Source organism: Talpa europaea, assembly GCF_964194135.1.
Source record: "Talpa europaea genome assembly, chromosome: 15".
Classification (NCBI taxonomy): domain Eukaryota; kingdom Metazoa; phylum Chordata; class Mammalia; order Eulipotyphla; family Talpidae; genus Talpa; species Talpa europaea.
The window spans coordinates 20560289-20579395 of NC_140083.1; positions in this window are offsets into that span (position 1 = coordinate 20560289).

Here is a 19107-nt window from a genome sequence, read left to right on the forward strand (position 1 = left end):
AAATAAGTGGTTGGAACTGAAATAGAAGATGTGGTTTTTTTGAGGGTAGTACTTTCTTAAGAGTATGAAGCCTGGAAAATATGGGGGGTCATCATCTAAATGTAATAATAGCACTGCCCAATCTCACAGTCAAGTGCACAATTCATCCATAAATTAAAAAAAAATTGCATGTTGTAGTGTTTGTCTGTTAATAAGTTGATTATATTTTTAGAAATCATGGAAAATGTGTAGACGCTGATGTCACTGTACTTTGGCTTTGCTAAGGGTGCCTATTGTGAATAAAGTTTCCTCCCTTGGCTCTGGGCCACTAGACTACTCTTGCCTCTATCCCCACCCACCTACTCAGTCCTTCCCCAACACACAAACACTCAAATCATAAGAAAAATATGTTTCTAGAGGTTTAAATCTGCTGTCTCCATTGCTGATTAAGTTCCTCAATGTAATTTCAAAGTCCTCTGCATTTTTCGTACATGGCTTCTCTTGTAAATGCAATGAAAAAAAAAATTTATGATTATTAACTTGGTATTTGTGTCCTCTATTTGACATAAGCGCCATGAGAGAGAATACCTTGCTTTTTCCTTGTTGTTTTCCTACCTCAGGCCCTATTAGCGCCAAGAGTTATGTCAGGCATTTGGGGAACTGAGGGGTGTGTGCGCATGTGTGTGTGTGTGTGTGTGTGTGTGTGTGAGAGAGAGAGAGAGGGGGGGGGAGAGAGAGAGAGAGAGAGAGAGAGAATTTTGGAATATTGTATTAACTTTGTATCCATTGTCACAGGATGCTCTTGAATGAAAGAATGTGTCGTAACCATTTCAGTTCATTTAATTCAGTTTAACTTCAAAGATGTACAGAAGTGAGAAGACTTTCACTTTCTCTCCAATTCTTAAAAATGCACGGCTATAGCCTCATCCCCCCTAAAAACCCTTATCAAGCTTGTTAGACACAGTGACCTAACTCAGTCTTTATCATCCATAGCTCAGGAATCCCAAACAATCCCAAACCTTTGGGTTATTTGTTGGCTTGTTTACTTGTCTTAAATTAATCTTACTTTTGATGAAGCTATTATCTCCTTCCTTACTGCCATTTCCTAATTTATTCAATGTAACACTTAGGTTTTTATCCCCTACAGAAGCACAATATCTGAAGCATGGAGACATTTCCAGGCTCCCCCGGGTACACTTACACGCTCTAAGGCCCATTGCTGAATGGCTAAAGCAGCGTGTGGAATGGGGGTCTGTACTTCCAATTCTAACTAGTGTGCTCACTATTGATATTCTAGCATGTTGTTTTCCTAGTTTATTTGATTTGTCAGCAGTCATATGATGTTTAGTAGGTAGGAGGGTGCTCTTCATGAAAGACTTTATAGCAATACTGTCCTTTCTGTCTTTTCTTCATGAGAAGCTTTGATTTCTGTTAATCCAATGAAGTTCCACTGAGCTACCATGTCTTACACACAAAGTACACCCTGGTGTACATCCTGGTGTACTCTGTGTTAGTTGAGGACAAACACATAAGCCAGACTGCTACCTATTTGATTTTAACTTAATGGCATATAACATGGAAGAGGAAGACAGAAATAGTAAATCTTCCTTTTATAACTACTTAAAATCTAAATCTAAAATCAGCATAACAGTCTACCAAGTGTTTATTTGAAGTCCATCAAAGAACATTATAAAGTTTATTAAGTCTGTGAATAAAGTTTATTAAGTCTTTAACTTATGATACAGATTCTATTTGAAAAACCATGTAAATGCTTTTACCACTTTCTGCTCCCCATCCCCTAAAAATTTCAAAATCATTGTCCTCTATCTAGGAAACAGAGGAGAAAGATTTTTTTTTTAAAAAAAAAGCATCTTCTATTGAGGTAAAATTTGTTTATAACCTTGCTTAACTTTCAGGTACCCATATCTGAAGGTTATGAAAAATATTTTGAAAAAATAAAACTTGAAAGATATATAGAGGAAAAAAAAGATACATAGTGAGAATAACAAACACACTACATTTCATGACTGATAGAAAACAGAGAAATAAAGTATAATCCCAATTTTATGAGAAAAGTAAATCTCCACATAACCTTGGCATAAGATTAAAGTCATGGAAGATTTTAATTAAAAACTCTAAACACAGACCAGAGAAATATTTTACCTTGAAGGACCAAGAACAAATAGTAACTGATTTATCTGTTTCATGAAGTTTTCAAGTCAGAAAATGATGATTCCATGATTTGCAGACACTTGCGATCATCAAGAGAGAGAAAAAAAAGGTAAAATCTCACTTTTTGCCTCTGAAAAAATTTATAAATTCTCACTGTGTAAAGATGGAAGCATATCCTCACTGCTCAGCATGGCCACAGAATATATTACATAGGCACCTTCGTGCCAGATGCAAAAATGTGGCAACAAACTGTTGTTTTCTGACTAATTCTAGTTACAGAAAGATTTTCAGTTCTTTGAAGGCAAAAAAAAAAAAAAAAGTCTTGTCATTTACTGTGTCTGCAGAGCATTTGATATCTCAGGGGTGTTTATATAATTCTATTCAATAAACGCATGATAATCAAATTAAAATCCAGTGAACTCCCTTCTCTATGACTTCATATATTCATTTCCTCATAATTTCAGAAATCTGAGGTCAGATATTTCTTAGCTACTGACCTCCAATGTAGCTGCCTGCCCTAGAGGGATTTCTGTCTCTGCTTCTTCCTTTATTTTTTTTAATATTTTTAATATTTTATTATTTTTATTTTTTATATATTTTTACATCAGTTTTCATTTTTGCACAATGCATGCATTTTCATCTTGGTTATAGCCCCCATACAATTCCCACCCCCCTGGTTTTGATCCTACTCCCTCCATTCCCCTCCCCCGGCCCCGTAGTATTTCTCTGGTTTATAGTTGCTTGTTGATTTTGATTTTTTACTTTATTATAATTAGTCTTTTTTCCTGGTCTCTTATTTAGGTTTTCTAGATTCCTGCTATGAGTGAGACCATCCAGTATTTTTCTTTTTCTGTCTGACTTATTTCGCTGAGCATGATCCCTTCCAGCTCCTTCCATGTTGCTGCAAACTGCTTGTGTTTATCTTTTTTGATTGCTGAGTAATATTCCATTGTATATATGTACCACATCTTCTTGATCCAGTCATCTATTTATTTTTATTTATTTTTATTTTTACATCATTGTTCATTTTTATTTTTATTTTTTATTTAAATTTTATTTTTATATTCCCCATACAATTTAAACCCCCTTATTTTCACCCCAATCTCCCTTTCCCCGCTTCTTCCTTTAAAACACAAAAGTCAAAATGATTTCTAGGGTAAAGCATCCAGATTCCATTTTGGTAATGAACATGGTGTCAATTTTGGATAACCATGCCCGTGATCTTGAGTTTGAAGTAAACCCATGCACAACCGTAAGCTGGCATCACCTTCTGTTTTACATTATTTTAATAATGAGGTTATTTAACATCCAGCATACACAAAGAGGAAAATGATGCATCTCTGGAAAAATTTATCTCGGTGAATGCTTATAAACACCTTGAAACGTCTGTATTTTTATCTTTTTTTTTGCAGATAGAGAAACCAAAACAGTGTTTTCAGAATCTGCCAATAGTAGCTCTAGTAACTACACTTTCCTCCTTATGCAGCAGAATGCTGATTGTTGGTAATGGCAAAGTTCCCACCTAAAAAAAGCATTGCTCAGACTCCTATGCTGAAATGGGTACCCATCTAATCACATTTCTGGACAATAAGATGTAAGTGAATTTATTGGGAAGGCTTTCTGTGGAAGTACCTTAAATAGCAAATGGACTCATATATACCACATGTAACCTTTCCATCTTTGGCACATTTCCCTTCTGTCTTCAGAAATGTAGATCTATTGGTTAGAGGTGCAGCAGCCCTCTTGGGCAGAGTGTGAAAGACAAGCCAGAAAAATAAGACTTAGCATCCTTGAGCCATCAAGATGCCTACTTCTGAATTGCTTTGAAGGAATAACATAACTTCTATGTTGCTTAACCCACTATTTCTAAGATTACTGATTGCACACCATTGAATACTACCCTGAGTTTTGACATGAAGTAACAAGTCTAAGGTGCTATCACTATAGAATATTATAACATTCTAATTCCATATTTAATAAAGAGTGGTAAGAGGTGATATCCTCTGTATTAAACAGATAAGCAATGCAATATTTAAGGGCTTGTATGTGGGATTACAATAATTACTTAGACTCATTATGCCCAGAGATGCCCAAAAATACATACTTTCTGAAACCTATATTGTTTATATTTATGCATTCATTAAGAGCTTACCATCAACAGATAATGGAGACCAAGGACTGAAATGACTGCTACCATAAGGTCTGTAGTCCAGTTGGGTGGATAATTCAAATACATAATTAAGTGAATTATTATAATTGTGATAACAGCTATAAAACTAATGTTATCATGTGATCACATAATAGGAAGATCTATTCTTGTCCTTGGGATCAGAGAAGGCTTTGGAGATGTTAAAAGGAAAACTGATGCACATTAACATTTTCAAGTTTGAGCAACCATTGACACCAATGAGCTAGCATGTCACCAAAAATGGTTCTGAGGTAGGGGAAAGCTCTGTATAGAAGAGATACAGAAACAAAGCAAGGAAATTATTTTATTGATACTATCTTAAATGGTTACCTAATTTAGTAAGGATTAGTTGTCTTTCTGTGATTGGTTGTTCTTCGGTTTTGATTGCTTAGAGTTGTGGTACTTAAAGGAATTTACTCTGGCTCAGGCTTTGCTTTGCTTAGTTAAGTGCCAAGGCCTTAAAGCCTTGGTCTAATGGCCTTCTTGTTTAATTACTTTAATAGTGAGAATGTGACATATGTGCTGACTTCTGAAAGATAAGTGAATTAGCCAGACAAGGGAAAGAAGTTTCAGGCATAAGAAACAGCATGTAAAAACGTCCAGAAGATTAATGAAGGTGAGGGGGAGTGGTTAAGCTGGAGAAGTAGGTCTGAAATAGAGATCATTTAGGCTGAGATTTGGTACTTTAGCACAAAAGCCTTGGAAATCATGGAAAACTTGTAAATGAGAGACAAAATCATATGGCTTTGGGATTAGAAAGAAAAACACTCTTACAAGTATTTTTTTTTAATGTTTTGGAGTAAGACAGAGGAAGCAGAACTATTATTTAAGGAATCATTGTGGTATTGAGATACCACCTTACACCAGTAAGAATGGCACATTTCAAAAACACAAGCAACAACAAACATTGGTGAGGACGTGGTGAAAAAGGAACTCTCCTACACTGCTGGTGGGAGTGCAAACTGGTCCAACAACTATGGAAAGCTGTCTGGAGGTTCCTCAGTCTACTAAAAATGGAGCTACCATATAACCCAGCAATTCCACGTCTAGCAATTCAAAATCTACCCAAAGGACACAAAAACATTGATTCAAAAGAGCACCTGTATACCTATGTTTATTGCAGCACTATTGACAGTAGGTAAAACCTGGAAACAACCCAAATGCCCAAAAATAGATAACTGGATCAAGAAGATGTCATATATATACACAATGGAATATTATTCAGCAATCAAAAAAGATAAACTCATGCCATTCACAGCAACATGGATGGAGCTAGAAGGAATTATGCTCAGTGAAATAAGCCAGAAGGAAAAAGAAAAATATCAGATGGTTTCACATATAGCAGGACTATAGGGTAACCAAATAAGACATCAGTGTAAAAAAATGGTAACAGTACACAACAAAGCAAAAACATACAATTATAAATCAGAGACATCCTGCAGGGGAGGAGGCGGGACAGAGATCAGAGGGAGGGAGGAGCACAGGGGACTGAGGTGATGGTTCATGGGTGCATTGGTGAAGGAAACTCTATGGGGACTACACCGGAAGGGGTGGGGGGAGGCAAATATTGTTTAAGAATGAATAATGATGTAAAAAATTAATAAAAAATTAAAAATAAAAATAAAAGGCTGTATGCTCTTTCAAGGTTAGAACCATGTAATATATTTCTGTCAACAGAAATAAAAAAAAAAAAAATTGAGGGCCTCCCTGGTGGTACAAGAGGTAAGCACCACACTATGAAGCAGTCCGCAGCTTCTGCAGCACCAGTTCTATCCCCCGCCTGCCAGGGAGAAACCCATATGGCGTAGCAGACGTCTCCTGTCTCGCCTGCTGCTACCCTCAGCAGTGTATTTCAGTTGGTCTGCCTGTTCTGCTCCCCACTCTGTCTCTGGTGAATCCTCTCACTCCCTGCATCTCTGGACTGTGCCCCAGTTCTTGTGTGCATAAATAAATAAAATCTTAAAAAATATACAGAAAAAAACATTGAATTAAAAAAATCATTGTGGTTGCAGTTCAGGTAAAAGATGTCAGTAAAATAATACAATAGAGGGGTGGGAAAGAAGTAGATAGTTTGGCTAAGTATTTAGTAGGTGGTTACTCTTAGAGGTAATAACTATCCATTCAGCCAAGGAGTAAGAATGAAGAGTTACTTCCTTGTTTCTGGCAAAAACATTTGAGTGGATACTATCATAACATACCAGGACAGAGAATGCAGGGGAGGGAAAAAAAATAAGAGGAATAAATTTAATTGAGTTTGAGGTTACATAACATATCCCAGTGAAAACATTAAGCAAGCAGTTGAGTACAAAAGACTAAGTTCAAGAAAATAAGTCGGTATGGTCCACACATAAAAGACTTTATGTGTGTGTGTATGCATGTGTTGCACCTCAATTCTACTTCTTTTGTTTATAGATTTAAATCTTTGACTACCAATAAGTATTTTATGCTAAAGAGCATTAGGTAGTTCATTAGATGTTCATCCATCCTACTTATCTTGCTTCATTCCCTCCCCCTTGATAATTCCAAATGACTTAGTCAACAAGATAACTTTCTCAGAAAGCACTGTTATCACAGAACATTGCTTGTCTTCTACAATCTATTGAAATAATAGAAGAAAAACAACAATGTTATACTGAACACATAAAAGACCTAAACTCTGTGGCATTCTTTGTATGTATAATTGCCAATCATTCCATTGATTCTAGAAAGAAATATTTTCAATGCCATTTATAAATGAAGGAAATGAGATTCAGAGAGGTCAAACCAGCCAAGGTATTTCTACGGTAAGTGGAGGCTTGCCTTGAATCTGAGTCTCTCAAACTCCCACATTGTGCCTCATTGAGAGCTTGATAAAAATTGCTTCATGGTTGTGATGGAAACAAGTACCAACTCTTCTTAAATTAGCCCCAAATACTGCATGCAAATATTTCAGAAGTATATCACAGAGTGTTGAGCTCCTTTTCCAAGGAGGAAGGTTAAATTTAGAGTTACGATATGAGTGATGTTCAGCATGCAGTCGATACACCAGATTTTTTGTTGTCTACTCTATTTACTTTTTTAAGGAAGATGAACAATAGAGACTTAAATTTCATCACTTCAAAAACTAATATGTCAAAATATGCCTTAAAAGTCCATTTGTTTTAATAAAGATCTCAGTACAATGTTAATTTAGAATAGTTGTGATGAATGGTAATTTAATTTCTACAGAAATAGCAAAATGTTCTGTCCATAGTGGAATAGCCAGGTCCTGATTCAGTGTTTTCTGTTTCCAAGAATTTGGCACACTCATGAAATGGTGGGTGAGGTGGTGAAAACATCCTTCAGCCTTCATTTAACTTTCCTCCATTTTTATCTTAATCATTTTACTATATTTTACTTGGCATCAGTCTCACACATCCAATTTTATTAATTTTGCACAAGTGATGAGGCTAAAGATGAATTTAAGCTTTGCTTAGTAGACCTTTCTTCAAGCACAGAATACAAATTAATGCTCTAAACTATGCATTTTAAAAGTATTCTAAGTAGTGTGGAATAGAAATGAAAACACTCTATGTTAACATACTCACTTTCATTTTCAAATGTTTCTTGACAATTATTTTATTTGGTAACAGGTCTAAATTTTTTTTTACATTTTTTTAAACCTTTTTTTTTTATAGAGGCATGTTTTATTTATTTATTTATTTGTTTGTTTGTTTGTTTGTTTGTTCTGTTTATACATGCACTGGGTACAGTCAGAAGCACGGGAGGGTGAGAGAATTCACCAGAGTCAGAGCGGGGAGCAGAGCAGGCAGAAGGACCCAAGTACACTGCTGAGGGGAGCAGCGGGCGGCAGGAGAGGTCTGCGCGCCATGTGGGACCCTCCTCTGGTGGCCAGGGAGCAGCCGGGGATCGAACCGGCGCCGCAGAGGCCGCGGGCAGCTTCGCAACCCAGCGCTCAACCGCTGCGCCAACCGGGGAAGCCTAAATTTTTTTTTACATTTTAAAAATATTTATTTTAAAATAAAATCTAGTTTTCACAGTATAAAGGTAATAAATTTGAAAAATACAATACATGAAAAATTTTGTTATATTTGCTACTAGTCTCTTTTTATCTCATGGTTCTAAGTATAAAATATGCACATTTTGTGTTTTGATAACTTAGTTTGATAGCCTAGCTTCACTAATTTTACTGCTGATTAAAAAGTACCAAATAATATTTTGAGTTAGTTTTGAAGCCTTTTGTCAGTATGTTTCACACGGCATGTTCACACATAACATGAAATTAGATGAACTTCTTCTGCACCTACACTACTGAAGCAATGAATCAAGGAACTCCCTGGAAGCATTGCAAACCTTAAGTCCAATGTATAAACATTCTCATAAATGCCTCCAGACTCATGACTTTTCCTTTCTGGCCACTTGGAATATTCAGAGAAGGAGATTCTGGGAAACATAGTTCTTTGAGAACATGGTGTGATTCCAAGTTAACAGCTGAGTGTCTAGCACATTATAGAGAAATTGAAAAGGTTGAAAATCTCTAATGTTCCTGATTTAATGATGTTCATCAAAACATCTTTATTACTTGTCTGTAGGTACTCCTGGTGCTCTAAAGTTCAATAAGAAAGGAAATTCACCTTTAGATTCTGCCAAGCAATTTAATTCTGCTCAAGACTGAGCACAAATGGTCCAGTCCTAGACCTCTAGCTACTTTGACTCTCCAGGTGTTTCAAAGATTTGTGGCTTAAATTATCTAGACACTGACAACTTCCAAATCTGTATTTCTAGCCTGGAATTCCCTCCAATCATCAAAATATTTCCAGAATCCAAACAACCCTCATTTCCATGCCCACTACCTTAATTCCAGTTAAACATAGTAAGTAGTCTGCTTTGTACTAGATAACAAGCGCTGGCCTTGCTCTTATTCTCAACAAAGTAGAGTATACAGGGGATTCCTTTAAAATAATGCATCAACTCACTTCTCTGCCCCAAAATCTTGTTCAAAGTATAAAAACAAATTCATTTCAATGTCTTACGAAGTCTTTGACTATCTAGCAATCATTTCCTTCCTTACCTCATTTTCTATCACTCTTCCTCCCAGTTATCCCCACTGGCCAACTTATTCTTTCTTTACTACATGGAACAACTTCCTACAACAGGGTCTTTTGAACTTGTTTATCCCTATATGCTTGATCAGAACTCACGATTCTGTTCAAGTGACACCTTCACAATGAGGTCTTCCCTGAAGTCTTTACAGCAAATAATATCTCGAATCCAATCATTCCACACCCCACTTTTCAATACTTCTGTTTCTTACTGGCAAATATCAATATATGTCATGGATTTGATTTTTGTCTCTTCCTCTACTAAATTTTTAACTCCATGAAAGCAGAATATTATGTTGTTCACTGCAATGCCCACAGATTAAAGAACAGAGTCCAGTATTTTGTAGATGCTGGATAAGTAACTTATAAATAAATAAATGAATGAAACCTGAGTAAGGTAGAGAAATGATGACAGATAGGTGTCATCATCAAGCAAGAATTTGAGTTTAAACATAAAAAGTAAGTGTATAGCAATATCCAAGACAGAAATTTTCTATCATGTAGTGAAGCTCATCTATCTAAAATGAATACCAACAGCTCATCCAATTTTGTATGTAGTCAGTTTCTATTTTATTTCTCTCTTTATTAATATAATATGCTGTCAGGTTATAGAATAGCCTTTTTCATAAAATAGCACAATAACTCCTGACTCTTAAAAAAAGTGAAACTATTATGCCTTTTTTTACTTTGAAAATAAGCATTATCAAAACAATAAATTTTCTTCTTTGTGATAGCTACAGATTTCCTGTAAACTGGTATTTAACAAGCTTTCCAGTCACATCTATTAATATTTTCCACTGAGAATTTTTAGAGTTCCTTTCAACTTCACACATTGTCTTCCCCTGCCTGAATGCTTTTCCCACATTGATTTGCTTATAAAATATAATCTCCGCTGCTGAGATTCATGTCAAATGTCAATTCCATGGCCAGTGTTCCCCTGACTCACATAGTTAAATGTAGGTGCTCTTTCTTATGCCCTTAGTGCACAATGAACACAGTTCTTGGAGGCAGAAGTGATAGACTTCAAAAAAATATCATTAGTGCCTTAGCTAGAGTAGATACTCATTAAATGTTTTCTGAAAGAATGATGAATGAATGCATATAAGCAAAACAAACTAGCATCCAAAGATGAATAGGAGTTCCTGAATTCTCACAATTAGCTATGAAACTAGACTATTTTATATTCCATAGACATAAAGTTCTAGACGAAGAAATAATTGCTTTATCTTTTGTAATGTCACATACCTTGAACTCTGAGGGAAAGAAAATTTTAATTTCCTAATGTGAAAACATGTTGTAGAGAAATTAAACCAGAATGTTCCTCACTCAGTTAATATGCTTTGTTTTTACCAAGTAAATGTTCACATTTTTATGTCTATAAAATCCCTTCTGTGAAAATTGATGAACTTAGTAAAGCCTAGCCATTAATTTATGTGCAAGCAGTTGGTTTTTTTAAATGTGAGAGTTTGATTCTTATAGCTAGAAAAATTATGAAATCACTCTCACTTCTAACTCCATCCACCCATGGAAACCCTACTCCCTCTCCATTCTCATTGGCAGGTAGACTTGTCTTTTTTGCCAAGTGAGTCACTTGAAAATGGGAACATTATTAGAACCTACTTGGTCAAGTTAATCTGAAGAAATTATAAGAAAGAAAGAAAAAGTCACCCCACTGCATGAGTACACTAAGAAGCATGACTTATACGAGAGTAGTTTATGACACAAGGTCTCTAAATAACACAAAAATTCTTACTGGACCACAATCTCAATAATTTTACAAATTAAAATATACTGCTAAAATGACTGTTATCTCTAAGACCAATACGAATTCCAAGGAAGTGAAAAGTTAAATGTGAGTTTGGTGGTTTTAAAAGTATCTCCACAAATTCTTTAATATGATACTCCTTCCTTTGAGAATTGTAGTGTAGCTCCCACCTCTTTCAGTGTGGGATAGTTATTCTCTTCCAGCAAAGGAATTGCAGAAGGATGGGATCACTTCCAAGATTAGGTTATAAAAAATTTTAACTCCAATCTTGTGTATATTCATTCTCTCTCTCTGTCTTTCCCTCTTTTCTCTGTCACTCTTTCACTCTCTGTATCTATCTCTATCTCTGTCCTTCTGTTTCTTATTCTGTTCTCCGTCTCTGTATTTGCCTCTCTGCCTCTGTGTCTCTGTTTCTACCTTTCACTGTGTCTCTCTCGATTTTTGATCACTCACTCTGGAGACAACTGTAGCAGATGAGGCAGTGCTAAGAAGGAAGAAACTGTCTTCATGTCCTGAAGACAAGAAAGCAGCCATTGGAGAGGATCACATGGCAAGGAACAAGGTCTCTGAGGCAACAGTCATGTAAGTGGACCACTTTGGGAAAGAATTCAGCAATGCCAGAGAAGACTTCTGTTGTCTTCAACCATAGCTGATGTCTTGACTACAACTTCCAGAAAGAGCCAGTGTTAGTTTCCTCTTGTGTGTAACAAAATACCACATACTTAGCAACTTAAAACAATAGATGAATGTCCATGAACAGGAATCCAGGTATAGCTTAGGAGGGTCCTCTGCTGACGGCCTAACAAGACTGAATCAAGAGCAAACTGAACTTCTACCTGGAGCTCAGGCTGCTCTTTCCAGCTGCTGGTTGGCAGAATTCACTTCCCTGTACCTGTAGAATTCAGAGTAGCTTTTCGAAAGGCCAACAGAACAGCCTCCCTGACCTCTAGACTCTCTTTAAAAGCTCTCTTGCACAGTCAAGGCCATCCCAGATAATCAACATCTGATGGATTTAAAGTCAACAGAGGAGAAACTTTAATTGCATATGCAAATTTCATTAACATGTGCCATGTTCTATTGACCAGGGGATTGCATAAAGGTGTTGATACCAAGGAGCAGGAACCATGAGGCCCATTTTAGAATTCTGTTTATCATAGACCCTAAGTCAGAACTCCGTGCCTATGTTGCTCCCAATTTCCTAACTTATAGATGATAATAAATGTTTCCCATATTAAGCTGTGGGATGTTTCATTACACAGCACTAGATAACTAAGGAGTGATCAATAACAAATAACTTGACAACATTCGTGGAGGACTTACACTCAGGGAAGAGATAAATCATATCCTGCCTTTTCTCTTCTGGGAATAGAAAGCTCATTTTTGCTGAAAGTGGATGTTGAAAGAGCACTATATTAATTAAAGCTATAATTTTGCTGTTTCACCTAAAGACCCTTACAGGAGAAACAGCATAACAAACTAGATACCAATACTCAAAAATTAATATAATAAATTGATACAGAATTGGTACTACTTCTCAGACCAGAACTGTTCTTGAGAAAAGCTTTAGTATAATATCATCCTTGAGGTCAAAGTAGAGTGGAGAATTAGAGACTGGACCATCATACAGCCTAATGAAACAACAAATATTTCTTGCAAATACATCAATAATTAAAATCTGTATATTAAAATTCATGAGATAGCTTCATCTTTGAAAATATAAATTTCATTAAATGAAATTCTGCTTAATGACAAATGGGGTTAAAACAGTTTTTATATATTGATAGATGCACTGTGTTACTTTTCATTCTTAGTAATGATAGTATCAAGAACAGTAGTACTGCCAGGTGTTTATATAAAAAAGATGATTTTCATAATGATACATGAACCTGAAAGTTACTGAAAATAACTCTAACTTTTATATTCTCAAGAGAATTGCTGTATAACCTCTCTTTCCAAATGTATAATGCCTATTGGTGATAAGTGAGTTTTCTGTTTGTGAATTAACTCTGAATTAATCAAGAATCTTGAATTAGGGCCTCCTTGGTGGCACAAGGGTAAAAATCTCAGCACTATCAAGCTATCACCAGCCACTGCAGCCTGAGTTCCATCTTGGCCAGGGAGCTGACTCACATGGCACAGCAGACCTCTACTGTCTTACCCACTGTTCCCCTTAGCAGTGTGTTTCAGTCAATCCTGCTATTCTGCTCCCCACTCTGGCTCTGGTGGATCCTCTCATCCTCTGCACTTCTGGCCTATACCCCCGTTCTTATATGCATAAATAAATAAAAAATAAATCTTTTTTTAAAATCATGAATGATTTGTAGAGCAGTAGTAACTATTGCTACTTATACTGCTACTTGTATAATTTTTAGCACACCACATTTATTTTAATAAAATAAGTTCAAAACATAACCTTTTAAAAAGCAGTTATCTCGGGGTTGTGGCACGGGAAAAACTCGAACATCAAGGAGAACTGCTTTGTTGAGATTATTAGTATCACTCAAACAGATGATGGTATTTATTTGTTGTTTCAAAAGTGGGGGCAGATGAAGAACTAAGACACAAAAATGTAAAAATATTGATACTGCATCTTTTTATACTATATCTTTATTGTCTCTAAGAATTCCCAGTACAGAAGTGATATCTTTATCTAGAAATGATCATATGACTAAAAATTAAAGCCAAATATAAAGCTATTTTTTAGAATCCTTGCCTTTTTTGCTTATTGTTGATTACCATTTTTGCAATAATGTAATGAAGAATCAGTCCTTTGTGCGACCTGACACCTTATCTTCATGGCCGGCAGCACAAATTCAAAGCACAAATGATGAAAATAAGAAAGCAAGTGGAAACAATAAGCAATCAGAATTATTTTCCTGAGGATAAAGAAGCCTGTGGTATCTAACCGGTGATCAGGCAATTTATGAATACAAGGATTCCAGAAAGCAATTTTATGATATTGCTTTAAAATAATACTCTTGAAAAAGAGAATTTAGGACCAGGTTTTGTGGTGGGATGAGTATTGTAAAAGCATTTCTACATCTACTATTTCATTTCACCTTTACAAGTTCCCTATAAGTAGCTAATGCAGGCGAAATATCTATCTTTTGCAGATGAGAAATTGAGTCTCAGAAACATTATTGGTTCAAGGTAGCACAGCAATTCTGGGAATGAAATTCAAATCTTGTGATTACTTCTCTGATGTTTTTTCTACTAGGAAATATTAACTTGAGTCATCCATAGAAGATACCTTTAAAATTGCTTCTCCAACAACAAATAATAGTCAAAGAATCTTAATGTTAAATGAAAATGTTAGAATTTTATCTGTTATAGGAAACATCCCAGAGAGCTAATAAGACTTAGCATGGGTCCAATAGCCAGCCATGCAAGAGAGCTTTGTATGGTAGGTTGTACCACTTTATTCATGAGAAATAGTCTCTATTGTGTAAGATTAAATAGCTAATGAGCATTGGAATTGTGAGTATCCACCTCTCAAAGCTTCTAGAGAATAGTGTAATGCAGAGATGTCTAGGTGTACATTATTTTTAAATTAGGGTATTTATTTATTTATTTATTTTTTTTTAAATAGAGGCATGTTTTATTTATTTATTTATTTGTTTGTTTGTTCGTTTGTTTTGTTTATACATGCACTGGGTATAGTCAGAAGCGCGGGAGGGTGAGAGAATTCACCAGAGCCAGAGCGGGGAGCAGAGCAGGCAGAAGGACCGAAGTACACTGCTGAGGGGAGCAGCGGGCGGCAGGAGAGGTCTGCGCGCCATGTGGGACCCTCCTCTGGTGGCCGGGGAGCAGCCGGGAATCGAACCGGCGCTGCAGAGGCAGCGGGCAGCTTCGCAACCCAGCGCTCAACCGCTGCGCCACCAGGGAGGCCCTAAATTAGGGTATTTATACACCAGAACCATTATCTGGCCATACCTTTCCAAAGTTTCCATTCACCTTTCTTACACTAATATAATCACAAATATATCATATGAATTATTAAAAAAAAGATATCCCCAAAATGCCTCTCACATTTGGTGTTTTCTTGGATTTCTCCCCCAAGCTCAGTGAGTGTTAATTTACTTTCTTCTGCAATTGGGGCACTTTTTGGAAATAATTAGGCACGACTTGCTCTGGAATCCGAAGTCCCTTCCCTTATCTCTCTCTATGGTACCATCCTCTAGAGTAAATACCCATACCGATTCATTCTCTTCTCATAAAATGCCAGGTCATAACATTGTCTTAAGTTGTCTGTAACTTACAGAGTCTTAATGCATGTTAAAAAATACAACTTTCCTACACTGCTGGTGGGAATGCAAACTGGTCCAACCACTATGGAAAGCAGTCTGGAGGTTCTTCAGTCTGCTGAAAATTGAGCTTCCATATGATACAGCAATTTCTTTCCTAAGAATCTACCCATAGGACACAAACACACTAATTCAAAAGGACACCAGCACCCCTATGTTTATTGCAGCACTATTTACAATAGGAAAGCTATGGAAACAACCCAAATGCCCAGAAATAGATGATTGGACCAAGAAGATGTGGTATACATACACAATAGAATATTACTCAGCAATCAAAAAAAAAAAAAAAAACTCATGTCATTTGCTGGAAGGGAGCATGCTCAGTGAAATAAGCCAGAAAGAAAAAGAAAAATACCGGAGGGTCTCACTTGTAGCAGGAATGTAGAAGACCCAAAAAAGGGATCAGGAAAAAAACTAAGTATAAGAAAGTAAATATCAAAATGAACAGACAAATATAAACCAGAGATATAGTATGGGGAGGGGGAGAGAAAGGAGTAGGATCAAAACAAGGGTGGTGGCAATTTTACAGGGACTACAACCAAGATGAAAATGCATACACTGTACAAAAATGAAAAATGATGTAAAAATATATATAAAATTAAAAATATATATTTTCTCAGCCCTCTGACTAGACTGAAAGATGTTCCCTTCAAAATCTCGATAAAGGAAACACTGTTTTCCTTATAAATCCAACACTTCTAAACAATTGCAGTAATGCCATTTTCTGACCAACTTCTTATTGTTGGTTTGACTTTCACTTCCTGCTCCATCTGGCATGCCTCCCAGGCTTGGGTATTGAACCTACCTTACAATTTCACTTTTTATTTTCCATCAGGCTAGTAGTACCTCTTTTTTCCTCACCACATATGCAACTCCCACAAGCTATAACCATTCTTTTTCCCTATAGTGATCTCTCACTGTCTCTAATAGTCAAGAATGATATTTCACTTAAAATTGAGGTAGGAATGAATTGATGAATAAATTGAATTTATATAATGCTCTGACCGCCTTCAAATATCATAAGTAGTTTTGCCATCTACATTGAATTGAATTTCTGCTCTTTGTGTTTTTAATTCCTCTATTTGCCCACACCAGAAAAATGTATACATCTTATGTGTCTTAAAATAGTACTTTTTATTAATATTACAAATATTTTCTTTGAAGTGGTAAGGAAATACATTTAGATTATTTCTTTTAATAGACTTTGTTGTTTTGACCAGTCTTAGTTTTACAATAATTGAGCAGGTATTACAGAGAGTTCTCATATACCCTTTCCTTACCCTGTCACATTTTCCCCTGCTAGTAACATCAACAATGAAAAAGGGTTCCCTTTTCACCACATCCCTACCAAAATTTGCTTTAGCTTCACTTTTTGATGATAGCCATTCTAGTGGGTGAAGTGATAGGTTATTGAGACTTTCATTTGCATTTTGCTAGTAATTCCTGATGTTAAACCCTTTTTCACGGACTTGTTGCCCAACTTTGGTCTTTAAAAACTTGCTAGTCATTATTTTTTTTACACAGATGTCTTATTGGGTTCCCCTGTATTACTGTTATAAGTGAAACCATCTGGTATTTTTCTTTTTCCTTCTGGCTTTTTTCACTGAGCATAATTCCTTCTAGCTCCATCCATAACAGAACAGAGAATTATAAACCAGAGACATACTGCAGGGGAGGAGGAGGGAGAGGGATCAGGGGGAGGGAGGGAGGAGCACAGGGGACTGAGGTGATGGTGTACAGGTGCCTTGGGGAAGGAAATTCTATGGGGACTCAACCTGGGAGGGGGAAGCAAATATTGTCTAAAAATAAAAAAAAAATAACAAAATTAAAAAAAAAACTTGCTAGTCAGTTGCTCTATTATTTTTAAAATTATATTGTTTGCTTTATGCTATTTAGTTGTTCACATAATTTAAATATTCACCCCTTATCAGATGTATAATTTGCATATACCTCCCATTCTTTAGGTCAATTTTTCATTTTATTGATGATATCCTTTGCTGTGCAGAAGTTTTTTTTTTTTATTTGATACAGTCCTACTTGTTTATTTTTATATTTGTTGCCCTTATTTTGGTATCAAATCCAAAAAAATCCTGGATGAAACCAATATCAAGGAATGTATTCACTATGTTTTCTTAAAGTAGTTTATGGCTTCAGGCTTTACATTCATGTCTTTAATCCATTCTGAGTTTATTTTTGTGCATGGTGTAGAATAGACATCCATTTTCACCTTTTCTGTTGTGAATATCCAGTTTTTCCCAAAACTATTTATTGAAGAAACTATCCTTTCTCCATCATGTGATCTTGGTTCCTCTATCACAAATTAACTGACCATATATGCCTGGGTTTATTTCTGGGAGCTCTAATCTGTTCCATTGACCTATGTATGTATGTTTTCCCCACTACCATACAGTTTTAGTTGCTATAGTTTATAATGTACTTTGAAATCAGGAAATGTGAGGCCTCTGGTTTTGTTCTTCATCAAGATCACTTTTACTATTCAAGAGATTTGAGAAACCCCACCAACTGGGAGAAAATTTTTGCACACAACACTAATGATAAAGGACTGATCACAAAAATCTGCAAAGAGCTGATGAGACTCAACAACAACAAAGAAAATAATCCAGTCAAAAAATGGACAGAGGAGCTAAAAAGAAACTTCTCTGAAGAGGAAATGCGAATGGCCAACAGGCATATGAAAAAATGTTCAACATCACTTGTAATCAGGGAAATGCAAATCAAAACTACCATGAGATACCATCTTACACCAGTGAGAATGGCACATATTAAAAAAACTAGCAACAACAAATGTTGGCGAGGTTGTGGAGAAAAATGAACTCTTCTGCACTGTTGGTGGGAGTGCAAACTGGTCCAACCACTATGGAGAGCTGTGTGGAGATTTCTGGACCTACTAAACATAGAGCTTCCACAGGATCCAGCAATTCCACTCCTAGGTATTTACCCAAAGGACACAGAAACATCAATTCCAAAGAACACCTGCACCCCTATGTTTATAGCAGCACTGTTTACAATAGCTAAGCTTTGGAAACAGCCCAAATGCCCAAAAATAGATGACTGGATCAAGAAGATGTGGTACATATATACCATGGAATATTACTCAGCATTCAAAAAAGATAAACACATGCAATTTGCAGCAACATGGATGGCGCTGGAAGGGATCATGCTCAGTGAAATAAGCCAAAAAGAAAAAGAAAACTGCCGGATGGTCTCACTCATAGCAGGAATCTAGAAAACTTAAATAAGGGACCAGGAAAATGAATAACTATAAGAAAGTGAAAATCAAAATCAACAAAAACTATGAACCAGAGACACTTTTTGGGGGGTGGGGGGCAGGAGGGGAGGGTTTGGGGTCAGAATGGGGGGATTGCAATTGTATGGGGAATATAAAAATAAAATTTATTAATTAAAAAAAAAAGAAATTCACAAAGAACAGAAAAAAAAAAAGAGATTTTGTGGTTGCCTACAAGTTTCAGAATCTGAACACCTGGATGCAGGCTGATAGACAGTTCTTCAGGCAGCAGTTTGCAGTATGCGAATAACAGACCTCTTTCAAGGAAGTTTGAGAAATAGGAAGATTAAGTGAAAGGAAGAACTGTGTTT